This window comes from Paramisgurnus dabryanus, chromosome 19 (assembly GCF_030506205.2).
Source record: "Paramisgurnus dabryanus chromosome 19, PD_genome_1.1, whole genome shotgun sequence".
Lineage (NCBI taxonomy): Eukaryota > Metazoa > Chordata > Actinopteri > Cypriniformes > Cobitidae > Paramisgurnus > Paramisgurnus dabryanus.
In genome coordinates this window covers 30,869,045-30,892,569 of record NC_133355.1, presented here as the reverse complement: position 1 = coordinate 30,892,569, position 23,525 = coordinate 30,869,045, and the positions used below count along the sequence as shown (strand labels likewise).

Below are 23,525 nucleotides of genomic sequence, written 5' to 3'. Positions count from 1 at the left end.
ATGTCATGCTGGCTACCAGTCAAATATCGCATACAATAAAAAATACTATTAATCACCTATAAAACCTTAAATGGCCCAGCACCTTCGTATCTTAGAGAATTAATATCAGAATACAATCCAACACGTACACTGCAGTCGCAAATTTCTGGGCTCTTAATTATCCCTAGAATATCAAAAGTGTCTAAGCTCTGAAATGATTTGCCAGCTGATGTTTGTGAATCAGACACAGTCAATCACTTTAAATCTAAAGAGACACTTCATCCATTTGTATTAAGCTTTGTATCTTTAGAACCCCAGTCATGTTTTTGAATGGTCGTGCATCATTTCCTGAGACAGGAGAAATACAGATTTCATTGTTGCACTTCCTTCTTTTAATGATTTAAATCATTAAAATCATTGAAAGAAGGAAGTCCAATATCTTTGTTGTGGGAGTGAGACTACAAACACCCCTTTTTTTCAGTCAAATAGGCACCAAATTCGAAATGTATGTTACATTTCCACTACAAATATGAGACACTTTCAATAAAGATTAATGTTTCTACATGTGAAATGCTCCATTAAAGAATAACTCTGGTATTTAACACTTTGAATCTCATTTCTGGTTTGTTTTGGATGAATTACAGTGATAGACACTGTAATTTTGACAATGGGTCGTGTCTTGAATTTTTTGACTTGTTTAGAAGACTTGGTAAACACTTTATTTCGATAGTCCACTTTAGACATTTTACTAACTATAAGTAACTTTGCAACTACTTATCAACTAACAATCTTTAGAGAATTAGTAGACTGTCTGCTTAATATCTACTAACAGTTTATTGAGATGATTTCTCAACAGATATTCAACTGACTATAAGTATCTTTGCAGGTGCATGTCAACTTATTCCACTAACCCAAACCTCTTCCCTAACCCCAACCCTTACACTCTACTAATACTCTAATGTCAGTTAGTTGACGTATAGTTGCAAAGTTATTTATAGTTAGTAGAATGTCTAAAGTGGACTATCAAAATAAAGTGTAACCGAAGACTTCCATTCTGAAGCAGTCAAGAAACACAAGGGTCATGCACAAACATGTCATTAAAACAACACTTAACGACGTTCATTTTCAAAACTGTGCTACTCACCGAGTGGTTCGTGGTGTTCGTTGATGATTAAAAACAAGTAGTGTAGCGAAATACAGTTTCTGTCGTGTTTTATTTGGCATTTTGTAAAACTTCTCTTGGAAGACTCATTGCTCACTGATATATCACTCTGCCGCCGGAGAGGGAAACAGTGTCTGTTTACATGTGGTTGTAGTTTTTTCGCTCGGTTTCCTTTAGAAGGCTAGCATGAGCAGAGCAACTGTGCCCTCTGAGTAGGGCACAAATTTTTCCCATATTTTATGGCTCAGTGACCAGCCTTAGGTTTGAAGTTGAGCTCGATTGTGACTGTCTATACGCTAGACACCAAGTTCGTTCAGTGTCCTTGTACGGCAAAGTGGTTGTCATCATCAAGTGGTCGAGAGTGTGCTAACGCTTCAGACTCAAATATAGAGTGGAAGTATATATACGTGGTTGTGAGGTATCTGAAAAAATAGATCCACTGTAGCAAATAACACGGATTGAAATCATACATTGCGCTTGTATATTTGTTTTTAATTATCAACAAACACCACGAACCACTCTGTGAGTACCACAGTTCTGAAAATGAACGTTAAGTGTTGTTTTAATGACATGTTTGTGCATGGCCCTAAACTTCCATTCTGAAGCAGTCAAGAGACGCTTCTAAACAAGTCAAAAAGTCAAGACACGACGCATTGTCAAAATTTCAGTGACCATCACTGTAGTTCATCCAAAACAAACCAGAAATGAGACTCAAAGTGTTTAATACCGGATTTATTCTTTAAGACTTTTTCTTTAACAAAGCATTAACATAATTTGTCTAGTAAATTATACTTATCTCGCAAAAGTTAGCTTGTACGGAACAAAGCATTCACATAACTCGTCTGGGTAATTTACTAATGCCGCAATAGCTAGCCTGTCTGGAACCGAGACAACACTGTGTGACACTTGCATTACATGTGAATGGCCCCTACGCTAATAGGATTTTGTTTCTCTCTCCCTGTCTCGTCCTCAAACCCGAGGACATTGAGACAAACAGACCAGTTCCGGCTGCCGTGGAGGTCAACACACCACTGATCTACTGGCTGCCCTTCAACGTGATGCCCAGCCGATGCCTGACCACCGACGGAAACCTGAACTTTTGCTACTTATATTGTCTGTCGATTTTTCTATGTTTCCCCTGCTTCTTTTAATGTAAAGCTGCTTTGAAACAACTACAAATTGTGAAAAGCGCTATATAAATAAAATTGAATTTAATTGAAATGTCTCTTTCCTGTTTTACAGATGCAGTGAAGGAGTGATTCCCCAACATCGAGGTGGCAGAGATCCGGGACCTTCTACAGGAAGATTTAATCATCAAATCTTACACAGACATGAAGCAAATGCTCAATTTCCATGTCGCTTCCCAGAATGCAAATGTATATTCTCAAAATACAATGCTCTCAAAGCTCAATTTTATCACCATCACAAAAGACCACATACTCATTTTGATGATTCTGTCAAAAAAACCTGTCAACAAAAATTTACAGACATGAACAATGTCCTTTCTAATCTCAGGTCACATTTAGAGAGAGGTGATGTGATGTCCAAAATGTGACAACAATTTCAGTTTAAGATGAAGTTTCACTGCCCATGTTTCACAAAAGCACAGGACTTCTACGTGTGCACAATTATGTATTATGGATACTTTATCTGAGCAACCTTCTTCAGCATATTTTGAAAATGAATTCATAATCTCTGCCTGTTTTAAATGCAGCTGCAAGCCAAATACCTGGTGCCATCGTCAACCATTCAGATGATTCTGGCGGAATTCAGTGGTTTAATATCTTTACACACAGAAGATGTTCAGGGAAATATTCAAAGTTAAAAATGGCCCTCTCACAATGTGCTATTGAATCTGTGGTGCAGACTTTGCAAGGCTAAGATTTATATTCAGCTTGTAATTCATTACTTTCCACAGAATACCAAAGAGACAGTATTATCAGAAAAAGTTTTCGTACGTGCATCCACAAAGTATGTGTCTTGGTCGTGATGAGAACTCGAAAACAATGTTATGCACAGAATATTCTATTGAAGAACACTTTAAAAAACACGTTAAAGGACCCAGTGGTGTGACAGCAGTGTGCCAAACATCAGCATGTACACTCTTCTGTGTTCTCTGACATCTGTGATGGCTCTGTATTCAAATCCAAGGACTTGTTTAAGCAGCCTGAGATTACAATCCAAATTATCTCGTACCAGGATGCCTTTGAGATTGTGAATCCCATTGGGTCAGCTAAAAAAGACACAAAATGATTGGAGTTTATTTTACACTTGTCAACTTTGAGGGATTTTACAGATCATGCATTGAAAACATTCAGTTATCACTTTTGTGTTATGAGAGAGACTTTAACTATTTTGGCCAAACCAAGATTTTTGCTAAGTTGTTGGCAGATGTCAAAGAACTTGAAGAGCATGGATCTTCAGGTGACATATTACAGTACGTGCAACAAAAGTGGCTATTATCGGTGATAATTTTGGGTCCGACTGCATCGGTGGTTACTCACAGAACTTCAGTACTGCCAAGCATTGCTGTAGGTATTGCTTGGTATCTCGCAATGAACTTCAGAATGTGTGTGTAGACTTTCCCAATCACACCATTGAGTCCTATAAGGCGACAGTGAAAACTCTAAGAACGTCCAAAGAAAATGTTGTAAATGGGTTGAAATTTTCAACTCTTAATTTTTTTCATGTTGCCTTCCCCCATGCCTTGGTGATGACTTGTTTGAAGGCATTGTAGCTATTAATCTTGCCATTTTCTTGGAATACTTTGTAAAAAGGAAGTGGTTTTCATATACACAGCTGAACAGGAGACTTCACAATTCAACAATTCACATATCTGAATTCTGATGCTGGTTCTGCCCCCTACCAGATATGTAAAAAAGGCAGAAAGTCAGGTGGCCAAGCAGCTGAGAACTGGTGTTTTCTCAGATTTCTTCCTGTCATAATTGGAGACAGAGTAGAGTCACAAGACCCTGTATTGCAGGGGTGCCCAACCCTGCTCCTGGAGGGCTACCGTCCTGCAGACTTCAGTTCCAACCCAGCTCCAACACACCTGGATGTAATTTTGAAGCAACCCTGAACACCTTGATTAGCTGCTTCAGCTGTGCTTGATTGGGGTTGTAGCTAAAATCTGCAGGACGGTAGCCCTCCAGGAACAGGGTTGGGCACCCCTGCTGGATGGCAACTGACTGTTAAGTTGAAAGAAGTGGTTGAGCTAGTGTGTGCCCCCAAGATTACAACTGCACAGATTGCATATCTCAATGTCTTAATACAAGAATATCTGGAAACAAGAAAGGAGCGGTTTCCTGGTGAAAATTTGAAACCACAACATCATTACATGCTTACTATATGTCACTCATTTTAAGTATTGGACATTTAATTTGTTTATGGTCATTGAGATTTAAAAGCAAACAGTCCTACTTCAAAAGAAGTGTGAGAAGAACACAGAACTTCAAAAATGTATGCAAGACTTTGTCACACAACCATAAACTTCTGTAAGCATAAGCTTAAAAGTTTGACTTGGCCACATACTCTCATTTGTGCAGTGATGCCATGTGCAAAGCTTTTGAGACAAGCTTGCTTAATTAACCAGACTTTGTTTGAACACGGATATAATACAAGGGTACCCTGTACTTGAAAGAAAACTTAATTTGCTTTAAATGTGAAGAGGAATATTCTATTTTACAGTTTGGACAGATTGAGCTGATTTTCGTGAAAGATAATGAGGTGACTTTTCTTGTGACTGCCCGCCCACTCGGAGTATTTGCATGATTATGGACTTTGAGATTTTGTCTGTGACAAAGGAATTAATTTGTGTAAATGCTGAGGAATGTCTGGATTATTATCCCTTAAATGAGTACAGTTTTATGGGACTGAAGGTCATTACTCTGAACAACAACGTTGTTCATCTGTAAAAAGGACATTTCTCCCAACAGAAATGGACACATTGTTACATTTTATTAAGAATTGTGTAATTAAATCAAAAAAATAAGGTTACTAACCAACAGCACTACACTGTAAAATGTAATATGCTTCATTACATTCAAATATTAAGTTTTGAAATGTTTTATGTCATACATTTTCTTTGAAGGGCCACGTTGGTATGCACTGTATACAAGGGGGGCCGCACGCCGAAAAAAGTTTGAGAACCACTGCCATTGATGACCTACAGTTTTTGAAAGATGATCTAGGTGGCTTTCTAAGAAAACTAATAGTCCAAATCCCAAGTAAGTTTTCAAATCAATGGTTGTTTTTACATATACACTAATCAACATTTTAAGCGGATCAAAAAGTTAATAAAAAGTTCACAAGAACAGGTATTGGTTTTAAGACAACTATTATGAAAGGTTTGATCCGCTTTAAATGTTGACTTGCGTACATGCATACAATTAGATGGACTGGAAAAACAACACCCCAGTCTCTTTCATTCTGTACTTTGTTAGCTGTCCTCTTACATGTATAACAGTATGTCAATGGGCTCTATCTTACACCCGGCACAATGCAGCGCAATGCGCGATGCAAGTGTCTTTCGCTAGTTTCCACCCTAATTTTCACGTTTAGCGCCGCGTTGTTTAAATAGCAAATGCATTTGCGCACCCTTTTGCGCCCATGGGCGTTCTGGTCTGAAAATGAGGTGTGTTCAGGCGCATTGTTGGCGCGTTGCTATTTTGAGGCAACTAAAATAGACTACGCCATTGACCAACAAAAACCTGGTCTAAAGTCAATGGCGCAATGTGTTTTATGTTATTTAAAGAGCGCATTAGTAATATGAGCCTATAAACGGGAGGACAACGCGGGTTTGCTTATCACAAAGTACATGAATGCGCAGCAGCACAAAAATGCTTTTAAATATGAAAGATTAAAGGATTGAATGTAAAAGATTATTATTGAGTCTCTTGGACATAAACGAGGACAGATTATGAGACGTTAGAAGGCGCAAAGAGCTGCTTCACTTGCAGCCTGGTAAGTAAAAAAATGCTTTGCTTTAAACAAATGCATCTGTTTTTAAATGTTTTTTTAAATGCTACCTCATGGATTTATTGTATATGATGACTCTGTACCTGCGGATATGGTGAGATGAGAAACATTTTTAAGTCATGCTTAAAAAAAACCTCTTTGCTAAAAAAAACGCTGTCCAAAGTGCTGAAACGCGCATAGAGCCGTTTGTAAATTCTTTATCTCCTGTTTGTTACAAATAAAGTATTTTTAGAGTACAAACCTTACATGCTTGTAAATTATTTTTTGATGATATTGGATAGCCATACATTTAAAGCAATTACAAGCCTGCTTTTTTACTTCCATGACTAAAAGAAAACGGGTTTTAAAGGTTTTAATAAAAAAATAACAATTTCAAAAAAGTGAAAAACAACACAATTATTTAACATTAATCTTAAACTGGGGATCTTCTTCCTCCGCTTAGTTTTTCAGTTTACAAAGTCCGTCATCTAAATAGGGATTAGACATAGCGCCAGCGCAACTTGCTTTTAAAGGGGATGAGAGCTGAGACTCTCATTGGTTTACTGCACGTTACGCCCAAAATACTCCCATTACAATAGGACCAACCCTTTTCGACCATGCGCTCGGCGCACAAACCATTTTTCCCGTCGTTAAATTAGCAAAAGTGGATTCGGACACGCCCATTTACACGTTGCGCTGTGCGCTTTAGACAATGCGCTTAGATCGTTAAAATAGGGCCCAATGTGTTTCTTGTTTCTGCAATATGTTTTTTATGCAGTTTTTTGTTTATGTTATGCAGATATTGCTTCCACTCTGCAAAACACTGCCAATGATTCGTCTGCTGAATACACTTCTGATGCATCAGGTTCACCTGTTCCTGAATGCTCAATTTCACCATCCAGCTCTTCAAGTGGAAGACATGAGTAAAACGCTGAAACAACATTAAACAATCCACAAACATTTTGAAAGCAAAACATGTAATTTGTCAATTCTTGTAATTAATATACAGAGAATTTGCAAAGTGAGCATGCCCAGCCTTTTAGCATGCCTGGCAAACAAATTGTGCCACACGTGCAGTTCACAGAGCGATATGTGTATATGTATACAAATCTGCAGATTTATTGAACATTGTCAACATTTGAAGAGTTTTGGGTATTGTTTTTAAAGACAACTTTTATGAAAGGTTTTGATCCCCTTGACTAGTGTAGTTTGGTGGCACAAATCAAGCTATGATGGTACGGGGCCTCAAAACATTGATTTTGGAAATTGCATACAGTGTGATTCGTACATGTGCCACTGTGGTGATTACGTGGTGCATGAAGGGCCAGAACATCTCCAGTTGAGTCCAAAGCTTATGCCAGCAGAAAGTGAAGACTGTTGTGCATTGTTCAGAGCAAATACAGGGCCACAGTGCATCAAATCACCAGCAACACGTTAAATGTGCCCATTTCATGCTAGTGATATGTTGCACTGTGGTCCTGCGATCCCTGTGAACAATGCAAAACAGTCTTCCCCTCTGACAATAATGCACTGCGGACATAAAACAAGTCTGTGCACCACTTTAAATGCATACTCTATGGGCCCTATTTTAACGATCTAAGCGCATTGTCTAAAGCGCACGGTGCACAGTCTAAATGGGCGTGTCCGATGCCACTTTTGCTAATTTAACGACGGTAAAAATGGTTTGTGCGCTCGGTCGAAAAGGGTTGTACATATTTTCCTAATGAGAAATGGGTGTGTTTTGGGCGTAACGTCCAATAAACCAATGAAAGTCTTATCTCTCATCCCCTTTAAAAGCCAGTTGAACTGGCTTTGTATTGCTGTAAATGTATTGATATCCTACATAATCATTGTAATCTCATAAAATAATTTGCAAATATACAAGAAAAGGTTTGTACTCTAAAAATACAAACAAAAGATAAATAATTTAAAACCCTGCAGAAGCGTTTCAGCACTAGAACAGGATTTGGGATTTTTTACAAAGCATTACTTAAAATGTTTCTCATCTTACCATATCCACAGGTACAGTGTCATCATGTACAATTAATCCGTAAGATAGCATTTAAAAACAGATGCAGATTGTTTAAAACAAAGCATTTATTTACTTCCAGGCTACAGGTGAAGCAGCTGCGCCTCCTAACGTCTCATAATCGCTCTTCATTTATGTCCAAGAGACTCAATAATAATATTTAACATTCAATCCTTTAATCTTTCACATTTAAAAGCATTTTTGTGCTGCTGCGCATTCATGTGTGATAAGCAAACCTGCGTTGTTGTCCCGTTTATAGGCGGATATTACTAACGCGCTCTTTGAATAACAAAAAACATATCGCGCCATTGACTTTAGAGCAGGTTTTTGTTGGTCAATGGCATAGTCTTTTTTAGTTGCCTCAAAATAGCAACGTGCCAACAATGCGCCTAAACACACCTCGTTTTCACACCAGAACGCCCATGGGCGCAAATGCATTTGCTATTTAAACAATGTGGCGCTAAACGTGAAAATGATAATTGCGCAGGGTTGAAAACTAGCAAAAGACACTTGCGTCGCGCATTGCGCTGCATTGCGCCGGGTGTAAGATAGAGCCCTTTATAGTGGTACATGAATATTAAACTTCAATAAATCTGCAGCTTGGGAATAGGCAATTTTGCAAAAATAGTTGCATGAAAAATTGTTTATCTTGTAACCTGTGGACATTGGTTTATCTTCTAGGTGATAGTAGCTGTGAAACATCGTTTTATGACCATGACTGGCATTATAGTTTTGATGTTCCATGGCAAAAAATGCCAGCTAGTTTTATAGAAAAGTTGCAAAATAGCGAAAGACCAAGAGAAGACAGTTGGTCCGCATTGTTGCTTCTGAGTTCCTGGAAGTCAAAAAATTTTCAGCAAAAAATATGTATTAGAAATAGCTTGACAAATGGTGATTACATACCCAAAGTCTTTCAGAGAGATTAATTCCCAGGTTGTAGGAAGTGGAAATGATTCTCTCCTAAAAACAACTGGTGTGTAGAATTGACAATTTTAAAAGAGCAAAAGCTATACACCCCTTATGAAAAATAAGTTTATTCAAGTGTGCTATAAGTATACTTCTTTTAAACTTAAAATAAGAAAGTATACTTTCAGTTTACTTTTTATGTACTTCTCTAAAATGTACTTTAGGTACTTCTCAGAAATATACTTAAATTGTACTAAAGGCCTATACTTGTTTACTGACATATACTGAAAAGTATAAAGTAAAAATGCAACAACGAAAGCTACATCAAGAAAGCTATTTGATTAGCCCTGGTGAAAAATAAATATACTTTATTGTATTTCAAGTATATTTAAAGGACAAGTTCGGTATTTTACACTTAAAGCCCTGTTTTCAGATTGTTTATGGTGAAATAGAACGGTTTTGACTGAAATGTCGACATATGCGGCTGCCCTGAGTGTTTTCGGGGTTTTGTGTTTCGCCTCACACCTCAACAATGGGTTTAATGGTGCACTGGAACAATCCTTCCTAAAATGCATTAAACTTTCGTTTACAAAGACGTGAAACTCACCAAGTGGTCAGGGGTGTTCACTGATATGCTCACACAAAAATCGCTGCACAAAAAAGTGTTTCCATGTAAATTTGCTTAAGGCTTATCGTTTTCGAAATTCTGAGGTTCAGCCAACTAAATCAGTTGCTCCTGTTGTCACTGCTTCTTTTGAGTCTTATCAACCTTTTGTTGAGAGAGAAGATATGGTTAAGGAAGATACAGTTGTTCCTGAAGATTGTGTGTTGCTACCTCGATTAAAAAATTCAGAGACTCTTCAGAATTTAGATTTGGTGTTTTCACATTTGACAGAGGGTCAAAACAAAGACCTAACCCAGATGTTATTGGAGTTTTCTGGCTTGTTTTCAGATATACCCACTCGAACTCATCTGATACAGCATGATGTTGATGTGGGAGATGCGCAACCTATTCATCAACGTTTTTATAGGGTTCCAGTGAGTAAGAGAGAAGCATTGGAATCTGAAGTTCAATATATGCTTGAGAACGGAATAGCTGTTCCGTCGTGCTCAAGTTGGGCTTCACCTTGCTTGTTGGTGAGGAAAGCAGATTCAACTTATAGATTTTGCACTGACTATCGCAAGCTAAATGCCATCACAAAGCCTGATGTTTTTCCGCTTCCACGAATGGAAGATTGTGTAGATCAGGTTGGTACAGCTAATTTTGTAAGCAAGTTAGATCTTCTTAAGGGTTACTGGCAAGTGCCGTTGACTCCTAGAGCTAGAGAAGTAACCTCTTTTATTACATCATCTGGATTATACTCGTACTCTGTGATGAGTTTTGTGATCAGAGGTGGTATAACAATGAGTGTTGAATTATGATTTCTAAGTTTGTGGTGTTTTGTTTTTTGATCCGATTTGTATCAGATCTTTTTTTAAAGGGTGGTGTGTGACGACTTCAGTGATTAACTCGTTATCTCTGAGTTGCAGGGGTGTGGCTGAAGTGAGTGGTTGTACACCTGAATGTAATCATGTGGCCTTATAAAAGACTGAGACAGAGATGAGAGGACGGCGGGCTGAGTTTGTGCAGATCTTGGGCTGGTTTCGTTTGTGCTGTAGCCTACATTGGAGTCCTGTTGGCTTGGAGAACTCATGAGATATGTGAGATCACCGCCACCTTTTGATCCATCTTCTATGGGATGGTTGGATTGTTGACTGTCATAAGTGATATACATTTGCACACAATTACTGACACACTGTTTGTCATTTATACTAATTCCCAATGTTATGTCCTACATGTTATATTCTACTAATAAAATTCTCCCATTAATTGGAAGTGGTGTGTGGTGACTCCCTTATTTTGTTGTGACTCAGTAAAGATCGTAACAAGATGCTTTCCAACAGCTGTTTTAGCATTCGTTGTTAACTTGTGGACCTATTTTTCCAAACGACTCACACCCGTATATTCTTCCGCTTAGATCTTGAATAATAGACACTCCAGCCCAGGTGGTGGCGCTAATCTGCCTTTGCCAATTGCAAGAATAGAAACAAAGTTCCCGGCGCGGAGTAATACCGTACCTCACAGGACATCTAATAGACCAATTTAGAGTAGACGTCACAGTTACGTCACTGCAAGCTGCGCGCGCAATGCGGTTGCAGAAAAACAGTGGAAATGAATTAGACACGAGTGAAAAGAGCAAGATAACTCATTGGAAAATGTCCGGTTGTGCTGTTAAGTGTCAGAATAAGAATGCCAAAAAAGATGGCTTTCATTTTTATAGAATACCATCGTCGAAGACATCATTTGAAGATAAACGTAGGTGTTTATGATTACAATAAGCCCTTAAACGGACAGAATGGAGCAAGGAAATCATCTGGAAATCTTTTAATAATTAGAATAGAAAATAAGTAGAGAAGATGTCCGGTGTTCTGTCGAAGTCTGTTCCCTCCATGTGTTTCTTATAGCGTTTTTATCACGTTACATTTATAATTTATTAAGGAAGAAATAATAGAAAACAGGAAAATTATGAAATATTTAATAAACGCTATTATATATAATACATGATAGTATTGCTTTTACATGTACTTTAGCGATTCAGACTGTAAAAATATTTGATTTAGCAAAAAAGAACAATACATATACATTACATACATGCATATCAGCAGCCAAGCCATTTAAACTTTTTATCTATCTAAAAAAATAAACGTAACGTGATTAAAACGCTATAAGAAATATTGCATTAAAGGGAAACATATAGGAATCAGACTTCGACAGAACACCGGATCCATAAAAATCACGTTTTAATGCTAAAACACTTCACAAGCCTACTGCGGAGCAGTCACTTTCTGCAACCAGTTTGGCTCCGCCCACAAAAAACGTCATCTCTGTTTGCAAACACGAAATTGGTCTATACTAGTCAATGGAGTTGGCAAAAACTACGATAAAACCTGTTGGAATGCGTATTTTGCAGCGATTTTTGTTAAAATAGCTCGCTGGTATTGACATAAACAACAGCTTTGAAGAATCTGATTACAGCAAGTTCAGAAGAATATTGGAGTACTTTCAATTTCAGTGCATATAAAGAGCAAGCAGAGCAGGTAGAATCCTCACAAAATGTAGAGCTGGAGGGGATCATGTTTGTGGAGCAGTGATGTTGTGCTAACCCATTTCAAAAATGACCAAGACCACTTCAAGTGATATATGCTCAGAACAGCTTCCAGCAAACACCATGTATAGTAGTGTGTGGTGGGTATTATTTACTATGATCTTGCACCACAACAATTCCTGGGTTCGTGTCACCAGAACTCACATTTTTTAAATATTATGTCTTACTGATTTTTGTATTTGTTCATAGGGACCCACTGACAGCCAGTGTGTACATGGTACCAGTAGACCAGATTATTATAAATAACCATCTCTTGAGTTTTACAGAAGTCCTGTACCTTATGTTCTCTATTTACTATATATTGAACATCAGTTACCCTGTAGAACTGGGAGCCACACTAAAATTCTTGCAAATATAATTCATAGACTGCATTACTTTGGTTAAGAAGTATACAATTATTTAAGGTTATTGTTTGTGTTGTGTTTTAAATGTGCATCTTTAGGATAAATCCTCATAAAGGTACCAAGGTGGGAAAGAGAGAGAAAACGGCGTATTCTGTCAACCCAAGATTATTGAGTTTGAAGTCAAAAATTGCTGCATTTGACGGGGGAGAGTAACAGGTATAGATGGAATTCAGTCATGTGACCTTTTACGTCATGCCGCCATCTTGAGGACCTATCGAGTACCAGTAAGGCTACTGACAAGCATTGGCTAGCTCAGACATCCCAAGTCTCCCGGAAGTTCCGGGAGTCTCCCGCATTTTGATTGCGGCTCCCTGATGCCCGCAAATGAGTTAAAATCTCCCGGAATCTAGAGCGAGCAAGAAAGAGTAGCACGCGCACGGCAGAGAGGGAGGGGGAGACCTTGCGTGTGTGTGCTAGTGTGCCTCATTAAGCGCATGTAAGACAGAGAGCATCCTGATTGGCCTGCTCCGGTAAATCAACCAATCAATTGTCAGTGTGGGCGGGCTTTTATCTCTTCTCCCGAACTGACATTGAGGTGAGTTCAACAAGTTTAATATCATATGCATATATTTCAGGCTGGCTACTAGTTGCCAAGGCTACATGAAAACAACAAACTCCTTAGACCTGTTTAAAGTTGCAATATATAAATAAAACAGTTTATATAAATATTATAAGCAGCTTATATACATAGTAAAAGTAATCTACATTTTGTAAAATAATTAACAAATAATTGGGTAACACTTTAAAATAAGGTTCATTAGCTAACATTAGTTTACTACATTAGTTAACATATAATAATGAACTGCATTTATAAAGCATTTTTTATCTTTGTTAATGTTAATTTTAACATTAGTTAATGCACTGTGAACTAACACGAACAAACCATGAACCGCTGTATTTTTTTATTAACTAATGTTAACAAAGATTAGCAAATACAGTAACAAATGTACTGCTCATGGTTTGTTCATGTTAGTTAATACATTAACTAATGTTAACAAATGAGACCTAGTAAAGTGTTACCAATAATTGCATAGGCCTCTAGAAATTAATATTATGCTTTTATATCTTGAAATGTCATATCCTTGTCCTCTTATTTTTTTTTTTAGGGGGGGGGGGGTAGGGGGCTTCGGGATACCTCCCTGAAATGACTTTTTGCAGGTTGGGATGTCTGCTAGCTTGCTACGATTTACGGATGTCTTATCTTTTACTGTCTATGATTCTTACGGATACAGTAAATGGCTACGAAAGACAACATGTCGCACCTCGACTGTCATGAAAAGAAACGCTACTTTAAAAAATATCTTGGTTAGGGTGTGATGCCTACTCGATCCCTGATGCGTTCTTCCAGCCGCTGTCCGCTGCTACCGAACAACCACTGTTTTACAACATAAGAAGGCGCGACACAACATGAAACTTTGCTGGAAGTATCACCTGGATCTCTGCACATTAACGCGAGCATTGAGAACATTGTTTGTGTACACAGAGTTTACTAAAAAGAAAGGTTTTGTACAACTGATTTTGGCTGTTATGGTGTCTGCTCGTTATCTCTGCCAGACGTAAATAATTGATTTCCGAATGCGAATGAATGTATCTCATATGAGGCTCCTTTTTGAACTAGAAGGTCAATATTGTTTTTCACTTGGGACAAAACAACGAATTATCCGTGCATTTATGTGGAACTATGCTTTAGGAGCTATCCATCTTTACTCTCCTCCCTTCTTATGTCGCATTCGGAGATCGATACATCTTGACTGGGAAGATGGCGGGCGAGCGGATGCCAAACCAACCAAAGTCAGTTGTTTAAAACCTGCTTTTTAGTCAACTCTGTGTACACAAACAATGTTCTAAATGCTCGAGATCACGTGTAGAGAAACAGGTGATACTTCGAGCAAAGTTTCATGTTGTGTCGAGCCTTCTTAGTGTTGTAAAAATATTGATGCTCGCAACATATTGAAGGCATAGCTTCTGGTTCTTTTGCAACCACTTCAGGTACTCAAAATGGCAGAAGACAAGTGAGTGACGTCAGCTGATATTCATGTATAAAAGCTCTGTTGTCTTGAATAGTAATAGTAGACTTTATCTTCTTTGTTTATCATTCATCGATGGAAGAAGTGCACCAAAGGACAATCATTTTTATAATTAACTCCAATAAATGTGATGTAATTGTCTGTGGCCAGAACTGAGAGTATTTGGTTAAGGCGTGTTCCTGTTTCTGCTCTTCTTTTGGTTTGGTTTTAATTATAACTGTTTCTGTCCACACAAATGTGGTCTTTTAGAAGATTGACATTTCACTTTTTGTACTTCAATGCAGCGCTTTGTCCCTTAAATCATTTTTATTACTTTTGTGATGTGATTAGGACTATCAGAATCCAGGCCCAGTGTTTTTGTTTCTTTTAAATTAAACAAATTTGTGTTCTGAAACATGCGTTATCCATTTTCCCCATGTGACATGGTTCAGGATAATCCAGGTTAACTTCTTTTTTTAATTGAACACATTTGTGTTGTAAAACATGACTTTTGCTCGGAAGTGTTTTTCTATTGTTTGATCTTGAAAGTTTGCTTTATAATAAAAACCTTAAGCTGTTTACAGCAATACTGGCTACCATAATTTATTGCATAACATTTTACAAAAATGTTCATTTTGTTTTTTAGCATTACTTCTATCACACAGTATGCAAAGATGTCTCTGCACATTTTGTTTAAAGAAATAAATAGAGGATAGATTTTTAATCAGCCATTTATGTGCACCATTTATTTATATAACACATTTAGGTAACACCTTTATAAACTTTGTGTATGCTGCAGTCCCCCGGTTCTCAAAATCACAGACAGCAGTATATCCAATAGTGCAGTAGAGATATGGCTTATAGCCGTGGCTTCCTGGGCAGCCCTGAGATGGTGCCAGGATGGCCCCAGTTTTATGACATTTTATAAAATAAATAATTTATCTTTGTAATTAAATCTTTAAAAAAAGCAGCACTACATTGTGGGAGTTCTTTGTGAGGCCGTGTAGGGATGCAATGTATGGGGGGAGGGAGAGGTGCACGCCGAGGAAGTTTGAGAACCACTGGCTTATAGATTTGGCTTTTGCTGTTCAAATCAGCCTTTTGCTGACCTCTCTCTTCTTTTTCTATCACGTCATATCAAAAAGCCATTTATTTGCAATGAAAATTTAGAAAATTTTTGAAAAGTGAAAATAAAGTGCTTTATTAAGAGAAGAGTGTTTATTAAAAATAAGTATTTATTGGGTAGGCTTAGGGGTCTGTGTAGAAAGGCTTTTATTCTCACACAATGTAGCGTCCATTTAACAATTTTAATAGATATAGGGGCGGTTTCCTGGACAGGGATTAGCTTAAGCCAGGACTAGACCTGAGTTTTATTGGGAAATATAACCAGTTTTAACAAACATACTTTACTAAAACATTACTTATGTGCATTTTGAGGCAAAACAAAGGGAACTGATGAGTTTTAAGATATGTCAGTGCAAGTTGTTTTGAGTTTGGACAGCTCTTACATTTGTTTTAGTCTAGGACTAGTCTAATCCCTGTCCGGTAAACCGCCCCATAATCATTTGCACTCTATGATAATAATTGGATCCTGTTAATCTACAAAAATACTAAGGTGCAACCATCTGCCAATATAGATAGCATCTAATTAGTACTTACACTTAGTGCAAATTTGATTATTATATTTATTAAATGTTAATTATTTTCACCTAACGTAGTCATTCGTAACCACTCTCTAACCACTAAGCTAGAACTACCCCCTAGAGGTCTACACAGAAGACTCGGGACCCGTACGGGTTGGGGTCTATATTTTAAATGATCAGCTAGGTCCGGGTCTCAATCTATTACTTTGGGTCCCGGGTCTGTTCTACATTGAGGGTAATCCCTGAGTCGATCGGACTCGGAGAACACACACACTCATATTTAAATAACATACATTTTTCTATGACACTCAAATTGCGTTAAAAAGTTTATAATTGGTTGCTCCAACCAGGCAGCTAACGCGCATGTGATCTTGTGATGTTTCTCTGGCTACCAGTCAGGATCTTCTGCAGTGAGATGCAATGACTTTACCTTTGACAATTGGCTCTTTTATTTAGAAGGCGGGACTTATTCAGGCTCCCATGTTAGCAGGTTTGACTGTGCACACCACCTGCAAAAACGCGTGCATGCTAGGAATATGCGAAAGACATGCAACAGACATGCCACGCAGGTGGTGTGAATCGGCCCTAATAGATGGGTCCGGGTCGGTTCCGGGTCTAGCTTTCAAAATAACAGACGGGTCCGGATTGGTTCAGTGTAGCACATTTACGGGTCTCTTCGGGTTCGAGTAGGAATTTTTGACCTTTGTAGACCTCTACTAGCCCCACAGTAATAAAATGCTCGAACAGTCACAAGAGAAAACTGATGACTTTCACCACCAACAACAGAAAAAAAAAACTAAAAAAAAAATATTTTAAAAACAACACAGTCCAGCGCCAGACAAACGAACAATTTCAAAAAGGCTATTTTATTGCTTTATGTATTTTTATGAAAGTACACATGAACCTTGCAGAATGTGCAGTGCGTGACCCCGTTACCTTAATAATTTTTGTTGCCATTGCCTTGCTATTGCATGTTTCTATGATGAGAATCAATAGGCAAATAAGAGGTAAATATAAAACGTGAACTTAACTCATTGCCGCCACCCTTTTTATTTGAAAAATTGACCACCAGCATTTTTTGTGTTTTTCACAAGTTTAAAAAAATCCTTCCAAGAAAATTTTCTTCTAAAAATATATAAACATACAAATATATCAAATGAAAGAACAGACCCTCTGCTGTCAAACAAACAATAAACAGACAAACAAACAAAATGGGAACAAAACATTTCATCCTATCTATATTTTTTTCTGTTTGGAAACTCTTAAATGTGGGTATTTTTCTTACAAAATAAATTTTTTTAAGCAAAAAGCTCAAATAATAGATTTTTTTGAAGGAATTTTGTTAGAGATCAGATTCAAAATGATTATCAAAACATGCACAGAGTGTAAAATTAGTAAACATTTTTTTTATAAATTGGGTAAGCACGTCATCTACTGGATAATCACAGTATTACAGATTAACATAAAAACTCATGAGGAACACGTTTTTGTATGCAAATATTTTCTCCTAATTGACGAGATTACTCGTCAATGGCGTGGAAAGTGTTAAGCACAAGTCTTCCGTGAATGTGCACCGGGTATTTTTGCATCCGATTGATAAAATACTACAATTTACACGTTTACATGTGTACTTTTGTCCTGATGATTGGATCGCAGATCGGACCACACCACCCCTTTTAATTCAATCAAATTTTGCATCCCATTCTCCTTAATCTGATCAATTAAAGGTGTTAATCTTAAAGCTTTTTATTTCTCCCACTCATGTTTTACTGACTTGCCCATAAACCACCCCCTCGAAGTAATCAGCACAGAAACAAGACACAAGTGTTTTTTGCTAGTTTTAGCCCAGTGCAGTTATCATTTTCATGTCAAACACCATGTGATAATTTGGGTAAAATCCAAGTGCAGATGTTTATTAAAAACAACCATGCAAAAAAACAAAACAAAATGGTAATCCAAAAACAGGCACAATAGTCATAACATGAAACAAAAAATATAACAATGACTATAAACGCTCGGCTTCCATACATTTTGCATATACAAAAAAACCTGTTAAGTTAAATAAAATCACTACTAAAATAAAAAGCAATTAAGAAAAATAAAGTAGAGATGAAAGTCAAACAACCTCCTCTTTTACCCTGAAATACTTCATCACCCAACTGCTCAGAAAGCCGGAAGAAAGCTATTCTCAGCCTCCATCAGCACTCAGGCACTTTGCAGTAAAAGCTACTCATAAAGAACCACGCAGAAAGAACTATGATCTTTACATACTAAAAAAAGAGTGCTATGACAGCCACACCAACTGTTACAGTGTTAGAATGGCACTGTTGAATGTGCCCAACTTCCAATTAAAGTCCATTCACAGAATAGTTGGGGTTTATATGGACACATGTTATGCCTATTAATGAACAGACAAAGACCGGCTGAATTTTAAATTACTTAGATTATAAGCAAAAGCTGTCAGTGAGACACGCAAAAAACATAAACATAGATGTACTAAAGCTTTTGGATCAAGAGATTGCTTTAAAAGGAATAGTTCACCCAAAAATAATAAATAAATGCATAGTTTCATAATGTTATTACTAGGGATGTGCCTAAAGCTGAATATGTTATTTAGAAAGGCACATAAGATTCTTTAGCAAACATGATGAGATAATTTACTCTCCGTAATGCATGCTATGTAAAATATCCCATATCACCAGTAAACATTCAAACAGTTTGGTTGAATGTCAAGAGGTTGACAGTAATTATCTGACAGTTTTTGCAGTAAGTAAAGCTCCGGGTCAAGCCTCAGACCAACCACATTTGATCCCCAGATGTACAACCCCAAAACAGAAAAAGTTGGGACATAGTATAAATTGTGAATAAAAAAGGAATGGAATAATTTACAAATCTCATAAACTTATATTTTATTCACAATAGAATATAGATAACATATCAAATGTTGAAAGTAAGATATTTTGAAATGTCATGCCAAATATTGGCTCATTTTGGATTTCATGAGAGCTACACATTCCAAAAAAAGTTGGGACAGGTAGCAATAAGAGGCCAGAAAAGTTAAATGTACATATAAGGAACAGCTGGAGGAGGACCAATGTTTAGGAATAGGAATGTTGTCCCATTCTTGTCTAAAACAGGCTTCTAGTTGCTCAACTGTCTTAGGTCTTCTTTGTGGGATCATTCTCTTTATTATGCACCAAATCTTTTCTATGGGTGAAAGATCTGGACTGCAGGCTGGCCATTTCAGTACTCAGATCCTTCTTCTATGCAGTCTTGATGTTGTAATTGATGCACTATGTGGTCTGGCATTGTCATGTTGGAAAATGCAAGGTCTTCCCTGAAAGAGACGACGTCTGAATGGGATCATATGTATCTAGAACTTGGATAAACCTTTCGGCATTGATGGTGCCTTTCCAGATGTGTAAGCTGCCCATGCCACACGCAGTCATGCAACCCCAAACCATCAGAGATGCAGGCTTCTGAACTGAGCGCTAATAACAACTTGGGTTGTCATTGTCCTCTTTAGTCCGGATGAAATGGCATCCCAGTTTTTCAAAACGAACTTCAAATTTTGATTCGTTGGACCACAGAACAGTTTTCCACTTTGCCAAAGTCCATTTTAAATGAGCCTCGCCCAGGGAAAACGCCTGTGCTTCTGGATCATGTTTAGATATGGCTTCTTTTTTGACCTACAGAGTTTTAGCTGGCAACAGCGAATGACACGGTGGATTGTGTTCACTGACAATGTGTTCTGGAAGTATTCCAGAGCCCATGTTGTGATTTCCATTACAGTAGCATTCCTGTATGTGATGCAGTGCTGTCTTAGGGCCCGAAGATCACGGGCATCCGGTATGGTTTTCCGGTCTTTACCCTTATGCACAGAGATTGTTCCAGATTCTCTGAATCTTTGCATTATATTATGCACTGTAGATGATGATAACTTCAATCTCATTGCAATTTTTCTCTGAGAAGCTCAGAAAACTATTTTTCACCGCAGCATTGGGAGAATTGGTGATTCTTTGCCCATCTTGACCACTGAGAGACACTGCCACTCTGAGAGGCTTTTTTATACCCAATCATGTTGCCAATTGACCTAATAAGTTGCAAATTGGTCTTTCAACTGTTCCTTATATGTACATTTAATTTTCTGGCCTCTTATTGCTACCTGTCCCAACCTTTTTTTGGAATGTGTAGCTCTCATGAAATCCAAAATGAGCCAATATTTGGCATGACATTTCAAAATATCTCACTTTCAACATTTGATATGTTATCTATATTCTACTGTGAATAAAATATAAGTTTATGAGATTTGTAAATTATTCCATTACTTTTTTATTCACAATTTCCACAGTGTCCCAACTTTTTCTGTTTTGGGGTTGTAATTATGAGAGTTCCAAAAAGCAGTAAATTCCTTTCCAAGACTGAATGATTTCCCCTTTGTATCAATAATTAATCTGTTCTTCACCGCAGGGGCATTGCTAGGGTCAGATGGGATGAGGGCTTAGCCCCCTGAGAACATGAGCAAATATTTTTTATTATTATTATTTTTATTGTTATATAAACATAAAGCTGGAAAAGTGTAGAAAAACAAGGCTTTAGCTGCCTAAATATTTGTCTGTCCATATGGTGTTTGTCTACATTTTCACCCTCATGTCTGCCTTCTGCCTGTCATTTCTTTGCTGATCAACCCTTACTTTGCCTTGTGTTTGTTTTTTGCATTTTTACTTTTTTAATTCTGATAATTCTCCTTTACATTTTCTAAAAATACATTGTAGCCTGGTTTAATTTTTTAAACACTGTACTGTTTAACAACTTGACACATTAAATGAGCTTAACAGCTGTTTTAAAAAGGAATAAATAACAGGCAAAATAAGAGCTGATGTACTGCAAACAGACATAATTGTGTCCTAGGAAAACATATCAGAATTAATAATAAGGTGTGCACATTCTCCAGTCAAGTTTTTATAGATCTCAACCTTTGCATGGGTTGTGGCGTCCTCATGTTTTCAGCCCTGTTCACCACCATCCCTGCCGCACTGGTGCCTGCTGGCCCCAGCACCCTGACTTCTTGGTCACACCAAAAATGGATGAATCAGAGTCTTCTGCGGCGCTGGCACCATGGTGTGTTCCAGTGGCGACGGGAAACAGGGTGGAGCCGGAGACCAGAAAGTGGCCATCTTAGCTAGGACAGGGTAGCCTGGTAGAACCATCCTCTGCTATTTTGCTTCGCTTCATAGACAGAGTCTGGCTGGGCATAATTGACAATCGTTTTCCTTCTCATGGGAGGGGCTTGTCTGAAGTTTAAAATCATTGGTCTAAACGTAAGCCAATCACATAACGTTTGGATATGATGTGCGTTATGCGCCAGCTCAGCCGCATCAAATTTCTGCTGTAAAACACACGCATGATGTGAAAACAAACCCATCGAGCGAAATACCGAAGTTAACATGGCTATGAACGCAGATTATGTAAAGTAAATCGGGCCAGAGCTAGTTGAACACTATCCTTACGGTGTCTTTCCACTCACGTCTAAGTGGAGGAACGCCCCTCTCTCCTCTCAAACTCTTCCACCAGACAGCCATAACCATATGTAAATTAAATCTTCCTACCTTTTTTTCTGGTTAATCAGGAACGTCACCAAAGAATGTTTGCCCACGCGTCCTCCACCATTAACTGTGAACAATGAAATTTCCTTCCATGATATCGATTGTTGTGCACGTCAAGCTGTGCTGCACACAGTTTCTCGCTGACGATCGATAATAGTTGATAAATTAAACTTTTCCCAAAACCTGTCGGGAGTAGGGCAACAACATAATCTCCATTCAAAATGTTTAATAAACACTTTTCTTGTTCGGGATTAAGTTGGCAAGTGCCGGTTCTCCACAACAGAGCAAATAGCTTTCTGTGCCTCCATGTCCACTACAAACTACAACCGTACATTCGGCGCTTAGCGTCTACGTCACGGCTCTCAGCCCGCCCTCTGTTCATTGATTCGCCGGTTGTTTTGAAACCTGAGGAAAACGGTTTGAATGGGAGGTATCTCAGACTGAGTACAGAAGCGTAATGAAATTTAGCGGAAGTACAAAGTCTGACGTAGTCAGGCTAAGGACAGGGAGTTTAGGAGTGGCCATCTTAGCTGGGACAGGGAATACAGGGAGTTCAGGATACAAAGATTTTATAAGGCTCTGAGGTGCCACTGCAAACAAGCCTGTGATGGCCCTTTACGGGCCCATAGGGCTAGCCTTGGGGCCCCCAGCTGGCTGCCAACGCAGGGCCTGTAAGATTTAGCTCATTGGCAAAATATTGGCGTCTTAAGGGCTCATAATAGTTGTGCGTACGTTCAAGGGCATAGCCACGACAGTGGAGGCTACTCATCGATTTTCATATATACTTCTGCGTCGTCATCCGCATTTACCACTGGTACGCAGGCGTGTAACCACAAAAGCAGGTCAACTGCCAAAGAAAAAGCAGCTTGGTCAGAAAATGAAGAAGAAGCAACAGCTTGTGTGTGTTTTGAGAAGACCAGCAGTGATGTAAGTAAATAGCCAGCAACTTTTTGTTGAATTCAATTTGAATTAAATCACTCCTCAACTTGGCCCATCCTTGTTCTGACCATCGCAAACGGAAACACAGTTTTTTTTACTTGGCTGGAGAGGTTCAAGTTAACCAATCACAATGTCTGCTGTTAAAATTTTGGCAAGGTGCGTGCCAGGCTATGCAGAGCTACACACTGGCTATGGATAACCTATGACAAAACTACAGCATAAACCTTACACACAACTATAACGTGGGCTTTTGTGCTGTCCCTGTAGGGACAGCCCTCACTTAGCCGCCAGGAAGTCTGCACGGACACCCCTCAATTGGCCCACAGGAAGCCCTCACCAGGCCCACACAAGCTCTGCATGGGCAGCCCTCGCTTAGCCCCAGGAAGCTCAGACATTATTCTATAACAATTAATATTTTTCACTCTAAATATTTTTTGGCTAATACTACTTTAGTTTTAGAGAAAAATGTATTATACATTTGAAATGGATTTGGTCACCACACAACTAATGTTTGTATTGTGAAAAATTTACAGTATTAAAATGGATTCAAACCAATGGATTTATTAAATACAAAACAAAATAACTTATTATATAATTCCATTTTAACATTCTGAAAGAGACTCCAAATTATCTATACATTTAAAAATAACAGAAAATATTACTCTAAAACATAGTTTCAGCAGAGGTCA

At 38.1% G+C, this 23,525-nt stretch overlaps 1 pseudogene; it reads left to right on the top strand.

The window, feature by feature from the left end:
* LOC135780044 (general transcription factor II-I repeat domain-containing protein 2A-like) overlaps window positions 1-23,241 on the top strand; it is a 39,017-nt pseudogene extending 15,776 nt beyond the window's left edge.
* Window positions 23,242-23,525: the final 284 nt, after the last annotated feature.